Source organism: Anser brachyrhynchus, assembly GCF_964034855.1.
Source record: "Anser brachyrhynchus genome assembly, chromosome: 7".
Classification (NCBI taxonomy): domain Eukaryota; kingdom Metazoa; phylum Chordata; class Aves; order Anseriformes; family Anatidae; genus Anser; species Anser brachyrhynchus.
In genome coordinates, this window is record NC_137701.1 from 15,097,363 (window position 1) to 15,113,601 (window position 16,239).

General features: G+C 39.5%; 1 protein-coding gene and 1 long non-coding RNA gene across 10 annotated transcripts in view; one reads left to right on the plus strand and one right to left on the minus strand.

The window, feature by feature from the left end:
* The window catches only part of PARD3B (par-3 family cell polarity regulator beta), a 538,356-nt gene that overhangs the window by 98,538 nt on the left and 423,579 nt on the right, over positions 1 to 16,239 (minus strand). The window lies entirely within an intron of this gene.
* LOC308198310 overlaps positions 1 to 16,239 on the plus strand; it is a 38,045-nt gene continuing 21,806 nt past the window's right edge. Inside the window, exon 1 of the long non-coding RNA XR_013953815.1 lies at positions 1 to 16,239. This exon is cut by the window's right edge and continues 14,709 nt beyond it. This is a non-coding gene — a long non-coding RNA (uncharacterized lncRNA).

The window sequence follows — 16,239 nt, forward strand, 5'->3', positions numbered from 1 at the left end:
GATATCAAGGAGGGAGTCAAGAAGAAATAATTACAAGAAAAAACAGTACTTATCTATCCTAATGCACAGAAATTTTAGGCAATCACAACACTGTGAGCTTTTATCTTGACCACTCATAGATCCCACATTGCAAAAGAAGTTCAGTTTTAAATGGGCTATGTGCAATAGGAAGGACTAGTTACGAACTGATTTGGTTCCTGAACTTTTGAAACATACTGCTTGAGAGAGAAAGCAGTAAAGCCCCACCAAACCCAAAAAGCAAGCCACTGCAGGACTAAACTATTATTGCACATTTTAAAGTAGCTGAAGGTTCTTCTTACCACAGGACAGTTCTCTGAAAGTAATCTGCAGTGGCTGTGGTGCCAGCACCCAGACTGGACCACATATTCTGCTCTTATCAATATCTATTATCTCTTAATCATATCTGGTCTTAATTTAAAGATTTGTTCTTTGTTTAAAAAATGGTGCATTCAGAAAGAATAAAATCTTGATATATTTTGAAAGTACAAAACTAGACAGCTTTTAAGATCTCTTTTTAAAGTACTTCTGGGTTTTCCTTTCTGCCTAAGGATGTACTATCCTTTAATATTTACGCAGTGAAAGTCCTCCAGAGACCCCAGTCAGTTCTAGGGTTCCACTGTTCTATACGTTGTACTGATACGTTATGTTATATAGCATAACAGCCCATTTTATGCAGGCTGTAAAAGGTGACTAAACCAGGGAGCTACATTTCATTTTTGATGGAGCTAGACAGAATACTGGGGTCAAGTATGTTGTATGTCAAATATGCTTATGAATTATGGGCCAAAAAGTATAAAAAACTCCACACCTTTTCCCCAATCTGAAATTCTCAATTCCATAAGTAAATAAATGATTAGTGCCTTCCATGTAAGTTAACGTGTCCTTTCATGCAAATCAATGACAGTACGTACAATAAAGTAACTATTTCTTCATTAAATATACCGTATTGCAAACTACTTATTCTGACTCACAATTGCAAACTCTTCTCTGTAAGTCTACAGTATTGTCTTGGTGATCTTTCTTTTACCCTTTTTATTTTTCATGTCAGCCCAAACTGCCTCAAGTGGAATAGCTGAACTACTGTACATGTAGTTAAGTTGTAAATCATTGACTTTAGGTTTCTGCTCTGACCAAAGCAGAAATCTTTGTTGTCAGGCTTGTAAGTTAACAATCCAAATTTTTAGTGCATTTAAATCAATAATTATGAGCTTATGGTCAAATGAAGTTCTGACAGACTCTTCAGCAAGTCTTCCAGACAATAAGAATTTGGTTATAAGGAGAATGATGGGCATGAGAGATGGCCATGTAGAGTATGGGGCAAACAAGAAGAAAGACAAACACTACAGGCATTAACATGAGATGCTCTACCGTGGCCTGTGCTGGGGAATAGTTAGAGTCAGATCCCAGTGCATGGCTTTCTCTTGCCTTTTTCTTATATGTGACAAGACAGCTAGCGTATTACGTTCTTCCATGGATCCTCTGATCAATATATATACATATATGCATACACACACACCCCCCTTTCCTACAAACCATCTTCAATTCTTTTTTGATGGTCTCTCTTATATCAGTGCTTCCAGAAAGACAGCAGATACTTTTCATGCTTCTGCCTTTCCTGAGTTGAGAGCAGCACACTGATTCCACTGCTGCTTTCCCAGTTCTAGCAGTCCTACAAGGCCGCAGAGCCACAAAACCCATCAGAGGTTGATGGTAGCAGCAAAAGCAGCAGTTGGGAAACACGAGACAGATAGAGGTTGTTAAGAAAGAGTGAGAACATATGAAGTGAGGAAGGCTCATTACCCATGTGAAAAGCCAGGTGAAACTCTGCATATATTGCTCTCTAGAGAGATGTCACATAAACAAAGCACCTAACCAGACAGCCAAAGAGCAACTCGCCTTGGGATGAGCACCAGCAGGCTGCACCTGAAAACACCCTGCTTTCGAACGCTTGCACATGCTGTGAAGGTCTCATGGCGGTTTTCTCAGGAGAGGCTGTATTAGCACTTGCATCTTGGTCGTAATCCAAGTCTGGTACTTTGTTTGTATTCAGTCTGCTTACTTTTCTCCCACAATTTTTCAATTATGGTTTTGTGGATTCTCATATTTGACTGTAGTAAGTATTGATTTTGAAAACGGTATTCTTGGGCATATTGTACTGTTGAAGGGAGTTAAAGCTGAATATGTTGCATACTCAAGAGAAATGTAAAAAAGAAATGTTCAACATACCTCCTTTTCAAGACTAGGTATTATTTCTTCCTTATGAAGAAAATACATTTTAAATAAAATAGTGATGATTTTGATTGTAATAACTGCAAGCATGATAACTCTCAGCAAAAATAGTGCTGTCTGCTGGTAGAGCTGCTCTAGCTACAAATTGGCAAGTTCCAGAGTAATTATAAATCAGGAATAGTGAGTTGGTCTTGATGAAAACACTTGATCTGTTGTTTTGGGGTGGTGTTTTTTTTGTTTTTTGTTGTTGTTGTTTTATTTGTTTTTCATGTTATATTTAGCTTCACATGGGATTTGTGAAGACTTACAATTTTTACCTGTTACACTAAGTATGCAGCATATAGCTAAAGGCTAGGAAATGTTGAAGTTTTTAGCCTCTTGTGCACATTGCTATATCATAAAAATCCATTGTTTTTTATTATTATCGTAATATGTTTTCAGCTCAAAAAAATCTTGCACAAACGTTAAAGAATAAAAACAGCAAAAATTTAACACTTAAGAAAAGCAATATAGAGCACAAAGCATTAAGCCACACACAAAAAAAAAGCCTAATAACCTTAGCATACTTTTCAGCTGAGAAAATTAATATTCCAACTACTCAGAGCACAGTCCCATAAACAAAAGTATAAAGGGATTTTCTTTAAGTGATCAGACCTCAGAGTGATACATCCTTATGGGAAAAGTCCATATGCAACAGTTGAGAACATGCTGTAGCACAGTGAAGGATTATCCTATTTCTTTGAATTTCAAAGGAAAATATGGGTTCCCTGCAAATAGCTAACATTTTCCCCTTAGAAGCATTAAATGAATGAAGTTTCTGAATACCGAGTGTACATCATCATCTTGCAGTACATATTAACATTCAATTGGCTATCATATAAAAGCACACATATGCTTCATTTCAAGGCTTTTAACCCCATTGCAAGGGATAAAAGTTAGAACAAACCTTCTATAGGCCTGCTCTGTTATATTTGGGATAAACGTCTTATATGCAAGACCTAAAGCTGTGGTCATGGCAACACCATTTCCGCGTGGAGCTGGGAGCTTCCGGATCTCAAACATGTTGATATTTGCTTCAAGGATTAAAAAGCAGGCAGGTCTGTGAAGTCCCAGACTTGCAAGGAGGAGAAACATCTGCTGGGTAGAACCCTAAGCAGCTTGCTGACTAAATTCAGCAACTTGGATTTCTTAATTTGGTTGCCCTAGATCAGCAGGTGTCACTGCAGCCAACAGGGTACATAATGGAACTGCAAACATCTGCACGGAAATAATTCAAGAGGGCATATGACACAGTCAAGCAAGATACACAGCCTAACAATGTCATAAAGCCTTGACATCTCCAGAAATGATCTGTAAAAAAACAGAGTGATTTGTAAAGTACATATAACAAAAGCTCTGGCTCCTAGTCATTTCACAGCAAATGGGGAAAAATGCTGAGATTATTAAAGCAGCTCCCTTATGAAAGACTAGAAATAACCCTTAAAATTAAATTTAAATGTGAGTAAGAATGAATGAGTGAACAAGAAAGATAAAGATACTAATAAGGTATGATTTTCAGGTCCACACAGGGACTATAAAAAGCTTATTAACTGCCACTACTGCCGTGTGTTTTAAGTTATTTTATCATGCAGCTTTACAGCAGAAGAAATACCCTAGAAGCAGTGCTGTGCTTTGATTAATCACTTTCATACATACACTTTTACAGAGTATTAAATATTTCCATAAAGATCCTTAGTGAGTCACACTTGTTTGTGATTACAGACCAGGCTCATTTTACATTTATGTTAATAGCAACATTAATGAAATACTTCTTTTACGTTTTTTGTGGCTCTCTAAATATCTAAAAGGTTTGTTATTAAATGTTTACTTATTGGACAGAAGCATGCCATTGAGTATTACACTAATGGATCAAGAGCTTTGCAACAGCTGAAAAAATACAGAAAGACGAGAATATGTTCGGGTAAAGGCTGTGATTTTGAGAACAGAGCACTCATGGCAAGGACTGGGCAACACTGTTCACATCTTCACCAGTAACCAAGAAGATGGCAGTACTTCCATGGCATGAGTTAAACTTCTGGTGGAAGGGCAGCTCTGTGCCAGAGGCAGGTGTGCATCTCTTCTCCTTGCCCCACTGCCAGCCCCTCTCACCACTGACTGCATCCAATTCTCTATCCCTGGTAGATGGAGGACCTGGAGACGGCCACATCAGCCTCTTCTGCTTACAGCTCCAGGGCAGGTGAACTGTGACGGCAGTGCCTCCACCTCCAGGGAGAAGGAGAGGAAGGGGCAGGAAGGCAAGTCCACTGCGGGGCTGGGCAGTGCTGTGTACAACACTCAAACCGTTTGCTCCTGTTTATACTCTGGATCTCAGCACTGTGGTGGTGTTGAAAGAGTCCCTTCCATCCCACCCAACAGCCAGGTGGTCACTCCATCAGGCTCCCACCGAAACACCCCAAAGAGCAGGTAAGGCAGGTATGTGCAAGCTTAGACAATCAAAACTAGCTCGCACGGAAAGAGAAAAATAACCTAACCTTTGTTTTATTATATCAACCAAGACTCAAGAGGCACAACTTGTTAACATGTCCTGCGCTATAATTATTATTTGTATTTCACAAATTTAGCTAAGCTTTATCACAGTGACTATGCTTATATTTAGCCATCCTCAAATCACTTTGGGAGATAATCCACATTATTCTAATGCTGTGATAGGCATTAAACTGGTTATGGTCAGCAGGAAAAGAGAAGGTTATACAGATAATGCAAATACAAAGAAAACCACATTATTAACACCAATATTTCGTTGCTCCTATTTTGTTATGTCAACGTTAAATTAAGTACCTTTTTTTTTTTTTTTTTTTTAATTTGCTGTAGCTAACTACTGGAGCTAGACTGAGCTTCCAGATCCAGTCTAATGGGAGTAAAACTTATCTTTTTAACAACTCTCATTAAACACAACCTCCCCCCAACCCGTTTATTTCTTTGATGCCCAAATTAGCATCTTTTCTCCAGCATGCTGAATTAATTAGTACAGTGACAATGAATTAGTACAGATAGGATCAAAGCTGAAACCGTATTTATCTGGAATTTGAAATTAAGAGCAGAGTATATTAACCCTCAGCATTTCATGGAGCTTTCCACGTGGCATACTTAGTAAGCCTTCCAGGAGTTCATTCAAAATAAATCAACAGTGCAATTTTTTTTTCCCACTGAAGTTGTGCTAAAATGAAAATAAATTTGCCAAGAAGTCTGCTACAATGGGGAACTGCCTTTAATGCATATCCTTACGTACTACTTATTATGTAACTTGTAGGTATCAGTAGAACAAAGCAAACAAAGCTGAGAAAAGACAGTTAATCACATCTGTATTAATGCTTGGATCATCGCATTGTTCACAGACTTAAGGGCTAATGAAAGAATTCCCAGCACCAAACCTGAGGAAACTGCTTGCAGTAACCCCTCACAGGTAAATAACATCTAATCTTCAATGAAATGAAGAAACTTAGAAATGAAATGTCAAACAAAAGCCCTAACTTACACAGTAAAGCTTGCTCTGAAAGCATCAACCATATGGACAGCAACAAAAGAAAATCTACACTGCCAGTATCATTGTCTCAAATATTATCTGTGTTTCAGTATCAGATAAATGATTGGAGGTTGTTTGCCATATGAAATGTAAGAGGTTACTCTTCTGCATACAAACTACAGAACAAAGTCAGGCAATCTAAATAAATACCCTGAAATCTTGAAATCTTTTTAACCTTCATCTTCCCTAAGCCTTTATGCCCCACATCCTTATTGTTTAAATGTCGAACTTGCCCTTAATTGATATAGATGTCACACAATGCTGAGTTACTGTAACTCTTTCTGGTAACTAGGTATTAGGAAATCCTTACCAGTGGGGTAGCTCTATCCATCCCTACCATAGACCCAATGTAACTTCTGCAGGATATGAAGTGACCAGAGACAAAAACCGAGGAACATGATGGTACCCTAAGACTTGGGCTACCTGAGTTACAAGTGATTGCTGCAAAACCACAAGGTCCATCTACAGAACCAATGGACTGGAGTAACTCTCCTCGGCAACGATGCAAATATAGACAACAGAAGGCAGCCTGAGGAATCATCTTTAATATTTCAAGAAACTTATTTCTAGAAAACATGCAGAGGTAGTATGAGTTTTGGAGATAGTGTTTATTAAGAAGGGTCACCGTTATTATTATCTGACTGGGAAACTTGTTACAGTGAATGACAACCTTCCACCTGCGTCCAAGAAATGATGCTTCAGTCATCTGATGACCATGTTGCTGATTTGTGGTCACCAGTACAAGAACTCTGCATCCTACATCACATCCACAGAGAAATAAACGCCTACAGTAATACAACACAGCTATGACTTACAGCTTGGCCAGAAGAAGGAAAAGTTGATTTATAGTCTGTCCAATGCATCAAGCCCTACCAGCTTATCCACCAGGCAGTGTAATTACCCTCCATCCAAGAAACTATTCCCATATATTCTTATTTTTCCCTGCTTTCATATAACACTAGCCATTTCTCCCCTCTCTGTTCTACCCCACGGGAAAGTAATTTCTTCTGAAGTGAATACTAATTCTCTCCCACTGCACAGAAACAGTGCACAGAAACATACCTAACCCTATTCTACATGAAGTCTGCAAATGCCAACCCTAGGGGAAAAGGATAATCACACCCATGTCTTGGGCATGGTGAGAAAAAGAAAAGGACAGAGTATTAAGGTCTTCTCCCTTGACTCCGCTTTCTTAATTCCCATTTTCTCATCCCCACGCTGAAGAAAAAAGAAGAGAAGCAGGCAGTTAGGACAGCTATTAATTTTTCCAGGAATTTGTTATCCTCTGTCATGCAGGAAAAAGATAAATGCAGTTTCTGACTGAACCTATTCCTCTGAGGTTCAGTCAATAAGACAAAAAGTAAGAGACAGAGACTCCCTGTGCAGTCTGCAGGCGCTGCCAGCTGCCCCTCTGGGACTACTTGCTGACTCGGTGGATTTCTCAGATTGAGTTTGGAAATTCTGCAGAGTCCAGTGAGAGACAGCATCCCTTGGTGTCTCGCCAGCACCTTCAGCCTTAGCAGGTAAATGAGACAGGGAAAAGACCAACTGAAGTGAGGGAAAGAGGCTTTTTTTTTCCTCCTTCTTTTCTGTTTCATGCTATCTCCTCATCTGTTCTGTGCCTCTTCCCCCTATTACCAGCAATACAGCCCCAGAACTCACTAACGTATCAACTACACATGCATGTATAGTATATGCATATTTGTAAGGGGAAGGATTTTTCCATTTTTCTTGCATCGTGATTGTCATGGTGTTTGCTGCTTTTCTTATCATTTCAGCCGCTGAGACATTATATGAGAATCTCCATTCACACCAGAAAATTGTTTGCTCAGCCCTTTTGGCTATGGAAAAAACTTGAACCCATGACATTCTCAGAACTGCAGATACAAAACTCGTGAGGCAAATTAAATACATGACATTTGCAAAACAAAACTGAAAACCTGCTACATTTGCACTCAGCATCATGATACTTCGAAGTGTCAGACTCGCTAATTATCTCACAACAGCAGTACTCACCTCCTCGACCACACCGTGTGCTTTCCTCTCCTTATGTGCCACAGTGGGGATTTGTTGGGGCTTATCTGACTTTCATGAAGAGAAACTGTTCATTGCAGGTTCCAACAAGATCTCCAGGAAAGCCTGACTCTTGAAAAACAGCAGTAACAGAGGAGTTCCCTGCGTTGTGCTTGAGACAACACCGAAACCTTCGTGGAAGCCCCTTTCTCTATGGAAATGTAGTCACACTCTAATGATCGTTCATGTTGAGCATGTGCCACCACACCCATTATACAAATTTAAGAAACTGAGGCACAAAGGGGAAAAACGACTTGCCCAGATTAAGAAGTCCTATTCTCTTTCTCTGCTAATCACCTCAGAGCCATAGTTACTGTAACGCTACATATCTACCTGCCTTGTTTTCCTACCAGTTTAAGATGCTTTTCCCCTTTTCTATTTCCCCCTATCTCCTGTAAGTTTTCTCCTCAATCATTTCCTTTTTCTCTCCCAACACACTCATTCTCCCCCCACCGCTTGCTCCGTACTCCTTTCACATGCTCTCCTGCTGCACTGTTACGGAAATACCCCTTCCTGGAGATTCTTGCTGGAGGCAGAAAAGGAAAGGAATGCGTCTTGGGAAACAGCACTCTTGCCTCCAAGACACAGCGCAGCAATATGCAGTAGAGACATGCAGAGTTCACTACAGTAGCTGAGCTACCAAAAACAGTCTCAATTCTTTCCCAGCAGGATGCTTTAGCCTATATTTGAGCTCTGCACTGCTCGGAGTGCTTGAGAAACTCTGAACTAAAGGAGAGTACACAGTGAAAAGACTCTGAGGCTCTTTCGAAGGAAGGCTTGTCCAAGGGAGAGATACGGGTATTGAATCGGAAAGGGAGGCAGTAAAGGCAAACAGACAACTCTACAAGACTTGGTCTTAGATTACACAATGAACTCTTAAGGTTTAAGCATCACAAATTCCATCCCTGCATCCTCAATGACTGCTGCCTTTTTTTTGGAAAGCAGTAACTTTCAAAACAATGCCAAAATAAAAGAAGAGTGGAGTTACATATACTGTATTTTGAAAGATGTGTTTCAGCATAATAAATAATAGATGCTTTTGCATTTTTAAACTGTCAAAATCAGTCCTTCTGATAAACAATACTTTCCTTCCCTGGCCTTGGCTATTGTACATCACTAATTAGACATAGTAGTTTGTGGTTAAAATCCTTCCCTACAGATTTATTATTAGCTTGTATACACTTTTTAGTAGAATTTTGCTAATGGTAAGGTCTGCTGGAGGCCAGCTGTATGAAGCCACTGGGAGGAGAAATCTGTTTGCCTGTCAAAACAGTGGCCATCAATTAGAACTGTAAATGTGATTCCTTTAAGTGTCTTGGATGGTAGCAGAGACTTCTACTGATGTATTAGGGGGGTGAATCACTTTCATAGTATACTAAAGGAAGCTTTCAGACAAACAGCTGCCCATATGAAACAAATTCACCACTATCTTTGAGTTCAAGAAGAACCAGTACGGTCTGCCAAAATTCCCTCAACTATTTTCTCAGAATTCCCAGCTTTAAAACATTTTATGTGGCATATTGACAAAACTGATACTAGATTATTCTGTGGTTTGCTTAGGAAAAATTTGGCTTAGGATAGTTAAAACAACATGAGAAAAAACAATAAAGTTGCTGAAAGACACAAAGCACGAGAAAAGTATCAGTGGAACGATGCAATTCCACTGTTCACTGATTTAGGATGCAACCTTGGCGCACACACAGCAATTTCCCCTTTGATGCAAGCACCCAGCTTTCATTAGCATCAATAAGAGTTGTGTGGACACACTGATGGGAATATGTTCCCCAGTATGTTGCAGAAAATTAACACCACTCACTTGGGGACTGAAGGAGGCTCTGTCTGTCAGTCAAGCAGCCTTCTCTACCAGTTAATTAAGCAAAAACCTGTGTCACAAATCTCTAGAGGATGCTCTTCCCTGTTCTCCTCAGTACAGCAAAATTGACACAAAGCAAAATGTCAGGAGCCCGAGCTGGGAAGTAGGGATGTTCAAGGAAGATGGACTTCAAACTGCATTTGCCAAGATCTTTTACCACTAGTTTTTTGTGGATTTTGCAAGTAGTTATTACAAAATAAAGTGATTAGTCATAGTTACTTTTACGCTTTGAAAAGAATGATCTACAAAATTTTCAGTTCTCAATATATCGTGGCTTTTGGTTACCAGTTATTTTCAGCAGAGATAGTCCCAGATCACAGAGTCATAAAATCATTTAGGTAGGAAAAGACCCTTAAGATCATCGAAGTCCAACCATCAACATAACACTACCAAGTCTACCACTAAACCATGTTCCTAAGTGCCACGTGACATATTAAATATATGACACACATAAATACATGACATATATAAAAACAAGTCAGCAAGACTGCTAACCCTCCAGGACTCCACTAATAACGCAGTGACCAATGAAAACAGGAAAAAGCAAAAGGACTCCATCACGCTCACAAGATGTGGCTCTGGCAGCTGAAGGACAGGGGCTTGGGATGGGAAAGGTTTCATCCAGCTGCTACACAACAGACTCTCTTATCAGGCTAGGAAACTAGACTGAACTTAATAAAAACCCTTCCTCATTGCCACTTTATAAATAAAGAATAAATATCAGAACTGAGCAAATGAAATTTTTAGTCAATTGCGTGAACTACGCAGATCTGTTGTATCTGCTTTTCTGCTCAGGTACTATGTGCCAGAAACTTTCTTTATAAGGTTTTAATGAAGACCTGGCAATTGCTGCCGTTTCTTGAACCTTAAAAGCAGTTATTCTAGAACAATCAGATAGAGAAATATATTTTACTGGATAAGTTCAGAGAAGATTGGTATGATTATGCTTTAAATCCATGAAGTACTTTTGTTTTGCTGGCTATCACAACCATGTAGCTCAAAGTTAATTAAACAACATAAACAGTCCAGATTCCCCAAATCTTTTTCCTACTTGCACATTTCTTGCCTTTCACACGCTAATTTCCTGTAACAGATGTGCATACACAATTTTTACAAGACTTGTTGTTAATGTTTGTATTACCAGCCTGTTAGTTTTTGTGTGAAAACGTAGGGAAAAAACTATTCGTCTGCTTTCTTGTTTAGATACAGTGACGCTTTGTTCACCACACAAAGGCATGGCTTCTTTTCTCAGTTGCCCTACAGCTCCAGGTTCTGATGTTATACTCATGCATTCAACTATTCACAATTCTAAAAAATAACTGGTGCTAATTTTACCTAGTGACCAAAATGAGCACAGATCTACAAATTCTACACGTTATCATCTCAACGCAAAAAATTAGTCTGAATAAAGAACTTTGCTATGACTGATAAAATAAATGTTAAATTCAAAGCCTGTATCAGCATAGGAGGCTGAAGAACACAGATGAAGTCTGTCACTGACTTCATCAAAACTTATGCCACAGAGGATGCCAGGAGAAAACAGTATCGCTGTATAAATAACTAAATGGTGTTGATAAAAACTACTCTAGGACGCATAATCAATAAATGAACTTAACACCGCCTTGTTTCCAAACCGTGCCTGATTCAACCACAATGTTTCCTGAATGCATTAGCTAATAGCCTTTGTCCACCAAATAATTTGTAGGAAAAACTCTGGCTTACAGGTGATTTGTGAATTGAATGCAATCATTATTCATTAAAATGAGCATTATGCTTATTCATCATTAACTGCAACTGATCATATATATTATTGCTACTTCTTTACTTGATGACTCATTCTTTAAAAACTACCTTCACAAGCAGAGAGGAGGAGAAGTCACTCTTCGCTTCTTGAACAAACATGTTTTGGCCTCAGGCCCAAAAATTTACTGCATAAGAAACCCCACAACAGTATGAACACAAATTTCACCAGACGAGCGCTCACAGTTGATGAATTATGTTTAACTGAAAGTATTTCATCTGTAAAACAAACTAGAAATCTGACTGTGAAATAACTTAACCATCTGCATTTCCATTTCTTTAGCTGTATACTTGGTCTTCTATTGTAAGAAAAAGTGAAGAGTGCCTAATGATGTCTATATAACGTATCTTTCGATTTGTTAGATACAATATTTAAAACAGATTTTTTTTCCCATACTCTTTAGTTGTCCTTGCACTCTTCTCCTAGTATTGTATTACTGTTGTGCATCTGGACAACCGCACTGAAGACGGGACACGATTTTTAGATGAGGTTGCATTATTAATTTACAACGCTATGATGCTATTTTTCTGCCATGCTCTTAGAGCTAAGACACCCAGTTACCTGGCCTCAATTCTGTTTTTCTTCTTCCAGTGGGAAAATGAAACCCTTTAGCCCCTTTTCCTTCAGTTACACAATTTCCTGCCATCCTCTTTCTCACTTGAACATAGTTGTTCAGTTGTGCCATTCTGTCTCTCTTCCAGCTGCTGCTGAATAGACAAGTATCACTACAAATATAGTCCAATGATCCTTGGAAAAAAGAGGTAACAGGATACAGGAATGTAAAGCAGAAATCATGGTCAAATCCAAGGTCCTGAATTTCAATAACTGGAAAGCTGTACACCTGGAAAAAACATTCCCCCAAGTCCACTCACAACAGCTGGAATTAACAACTGCATCTTTTCTGCTGTCAGATATACTTCCTCTAACAGCTTGTGTATTGTCCAAATAAGCAGAATAGTAAAATCAAGTTAATGCGCCAGTGCTGCTATTAGAAGTCTTTATCAAAAACTGCTAATATTTAACAGATTGGTTGAAATTTGAATAAATATGAGAAAGCACAAGTTTCCAAAGAGTGAACTTTCACGTTATGTAGAAGACGATAACTTTGACTCATACACTGTGGCTAGTACTGTTTGAAAGTGAAATGACAGTGGAAAGGTAGAGAAGTGGAGATACCTAAAGGCTGTGTTTTTTCTCAAGAAATACCAAGGAGCTGGAATGTAGATTCTGAGAAGCAAAATGCCTAGACAAGAGAATAAAGTAAACGATAGATTTTCCTGCACTAAATTGGAAAATATTTGCTTTTTGTCACTTTGAATACAAAGAACTCAGATGCAGTATTTAGGCTTAATAAAAACAAACAAAAAAAACAACACGTGGGATGAAAAACGATCAAACTACCTGTGTGACTTTTGTTGCAAGGGAAGAAGCCTAGGGAAGAAAAAATACTAGTATTGAGATAGATGCCCAGTATCACTGACCTCTGTGCATTAAATATCTTGACCTGCAAATATCTTGCTTCTCAGTATTAACTACGTTTTTAAAAGACATTTACTGGACACCATATTCCAATCTGTCTTATCAGCACAACCAGATAAAACCAAATGTACAAAGATGCCTGAAAAACATCCCACCTACGAAATTGCTTTTCCTATTTCCAGTCGTTACTTTTCTGAATTTGAGCATTGGCTAGGAGATGGAACATAGGCTTTCCATGTCCTTTTGGTTCCAATCCCAGCATATGCTAAGGAATGCTCTTTTTCCTGAGGCAGGGCCAAAAAGAGAAAGGTCTATTTTGTTCTAGCCCATACTTTTAATTCCCCAGTAGATGCAGTGTTTACTATTTCACAGACCAGCTGCTAGGAACAAATGCAAACATTGTGTTTGTCCTGTTCTGTTCAAGTTATCACACCAGAGAAACTCCATGTCTCCTTTCAACAAAAGAAGATATTTCACAGATGCATTATTTCCTCAAATATCAAACATGGAGAAAAATGGTTTAAAATACTCTCAAAGCAACTTTGTCATGACACGGAAGAGAATAGCCCTTCAAAAAGGAAAAACGTTAAGATAAATGAGGAAAGGCTTCTCTTATCATTAAACAGTAATTTAAGCACAGGATTAAGCTTAGTCAGATCACTTATGCTATTAATGACCTAACGTTTTGAACCAACCCTTATCATATCCCCTTGATATTCCAGAAATTAAACTCTTAGACCTTTTCTCTCCTGAATCACAATCCTTTCTGAGAAAATTGTGTGTTCCTCCTTTTCCGAACCTTATACATAACCCCAAGTCAGGACCCAAAAATAACTCAACGGCGCGTATTCACAAGATGACTTGTAAATGCTGCTTAAGCACCTTTTATCACCAGCCTTCACCTTTAGCCTCTGGGCCTTTCCATAGCCAGGAAGAAGCTCAGTTCTTTCAGCCCTTCTTTCTCGGATCCAAACCACACTCTGTTATTAAAATTGTCTTGCCTCAACCTTTGCCATGTCTAAGCCAGGCCATTGCAATACAACCTTGTGCTTGCACACAGCAACTGTAATCACAGAATATCCTGAGTTGGAAAGGACCCACACTGAGGGAAGGTCCCATGGCAGCCTGCAGCTCCCTCACGAGGGGAGCGGAGGGGCAGGCGCTGAGCTCTGCTCTCTGGGGACAGCGACAGGACCCGAGGGAACGGCATGGAGCTGGGACAGGGGAGGGCCAGGCTGGGTGTTAGGGGAAGGTTCTGCACCCAGAGGGTGGTCGGGCACTGGGACAGGCTGCTCAGGGCAATGGTCATGGCACCGAGTTCAAGAACTATTTGGACAGTGCTCTCAGACACATGGTGTGTTTTTTCAACAAAAACTCCAAAAACACAGGAGTTTGACACTTTCAACAGGCTTTTGAAGACAGGTGTGAAACATGCCCTTCCCTCCCTCCTTCTAACCCTTCTTAATTTTGCTTATATAGGGTGATTTCCAAAGGCAGAAAGCCTGGCCTCCCCAAAGCTGCAGAAGATGCCAGTCAGTTCTACACAAACGCCTCTGTAAGCTTTGTAAGCTGTTCTCTAGCTCCTACAACATCTTTGTAAAGTGTTCACTAAGACAACAGTGGCACTTCTGGATGGTGATAGGTAGGCCTGTACAACAATAGATTCTTCTGTACTTTGGAAGAAGCCTCACCAGCAAAGCAGGAAAAAGGACAAAAATGGATGGTGGAAACTTCTTTTGTTGCCTGGATCCTCAAGGTTCTGACCTCCTCCCTGTTGCGCCTGTCAGCCTCTCCCAGAATAAATTCACAGCCAAAAAGAAAACTCAGCACAGCTGCTGTGCCCAACAAGGTTCAGCAAGCCTCCCAATGGCCTGAAGAATATGACAGCCTAAAGTGTTAGGAGATGAACAAAGCCTAGAGCTCCAGCTGGAGTATGGCAGCAAAGGGGTAGGCTGCAAACAGAACCCTTCCCTGAGAACTTGTTCTTCTGGGCTATGACTGGGTGCTGGGCTAAAGCTAAAGTCAAGCTATATAAATAACTATATACTACATAGTTATATAAATAACTATATGTATATATTTATAAACTAACTATAATATATTTATATATACTATATATCTAAAATTACTGAAGCTGTATTAGCTAATACGAGATTATTAAACAAAATTTTTAGCTGTGCTGTCTGCATACTGGTAAACGATTACTCCCCCCCCCCCCGTTTTTATGAATAAGTCAGTAGTGGAACAAGTGGAACTAAAATCAGAATAAACAAGACTATTTTGATCTGACATTAATTATATAGTAGAGCTTGTTTCATGCAGTGAGCAAATTGTGCATGCCAAAGTTGAAAAAAAAAGTATAGTCATTACTTTTTTTGTTCTTGCCTTCTTTAACAAATTCTTAGAACTTCTTGTCTGAACTCTTCCAGAAAAACACATGTGAAAAGATCATGTCCTGTACACTTTGAAAAAGGAAGCTGCAAGAGTGCTGCCCGATTTTCTTTTTCAGCAACGGCCATTTTTTGAAAACATCGTTACTATGTCTTAGATAGTTAGCCCTGCCTAGTATCAGGTACACAGGGGTAAAGCATGGCAAAGACTGGTTCAGCAAAGTAAAGAGTTACTTACTTCTGCCTGTCTAATTAAGGGTCAGTAGTGACTACGGAAATAATAAGCTGCACTGGCCCTCACAGATGCAAAACACAATAAGCCAAGAGAAGCGGGAGGAACAGAAAACGAGCTGTGGTTTTCTCCATGGCTGGAGGCGTCACGCGAAGCTTCTGACCTGCTCCAGGCGGGCTCCCGCCAGCCCGGCACGGGGCAGCCAGCCACCTGGGAACCGGAGTGCCATGTGGGGATGAACTGGCACTTTTCTTGGGTATGCATGTAAATGTTTGCCTATTTAGCTATAAATATATTTAAATATGCACATAATCATGCCCATATGTAAATACCCCGTGTTTTGCAAAACACACTTATTTAAATATGTACATACTTAAATAAGAATCCCAAGTAGGATACTAACTTCCCTCTTTCTCTCATCAGCGTGGGCCTGATCTGATTCCTCACAAAATGAACAGGAATTTGTAAATTGTCCTCACTGAGCATTGGATTAAGCCTCAAAATTTCCTCACGGCTCCCCCCGAACATACTATCAAAATTCTTTACAGCTTAGTATTT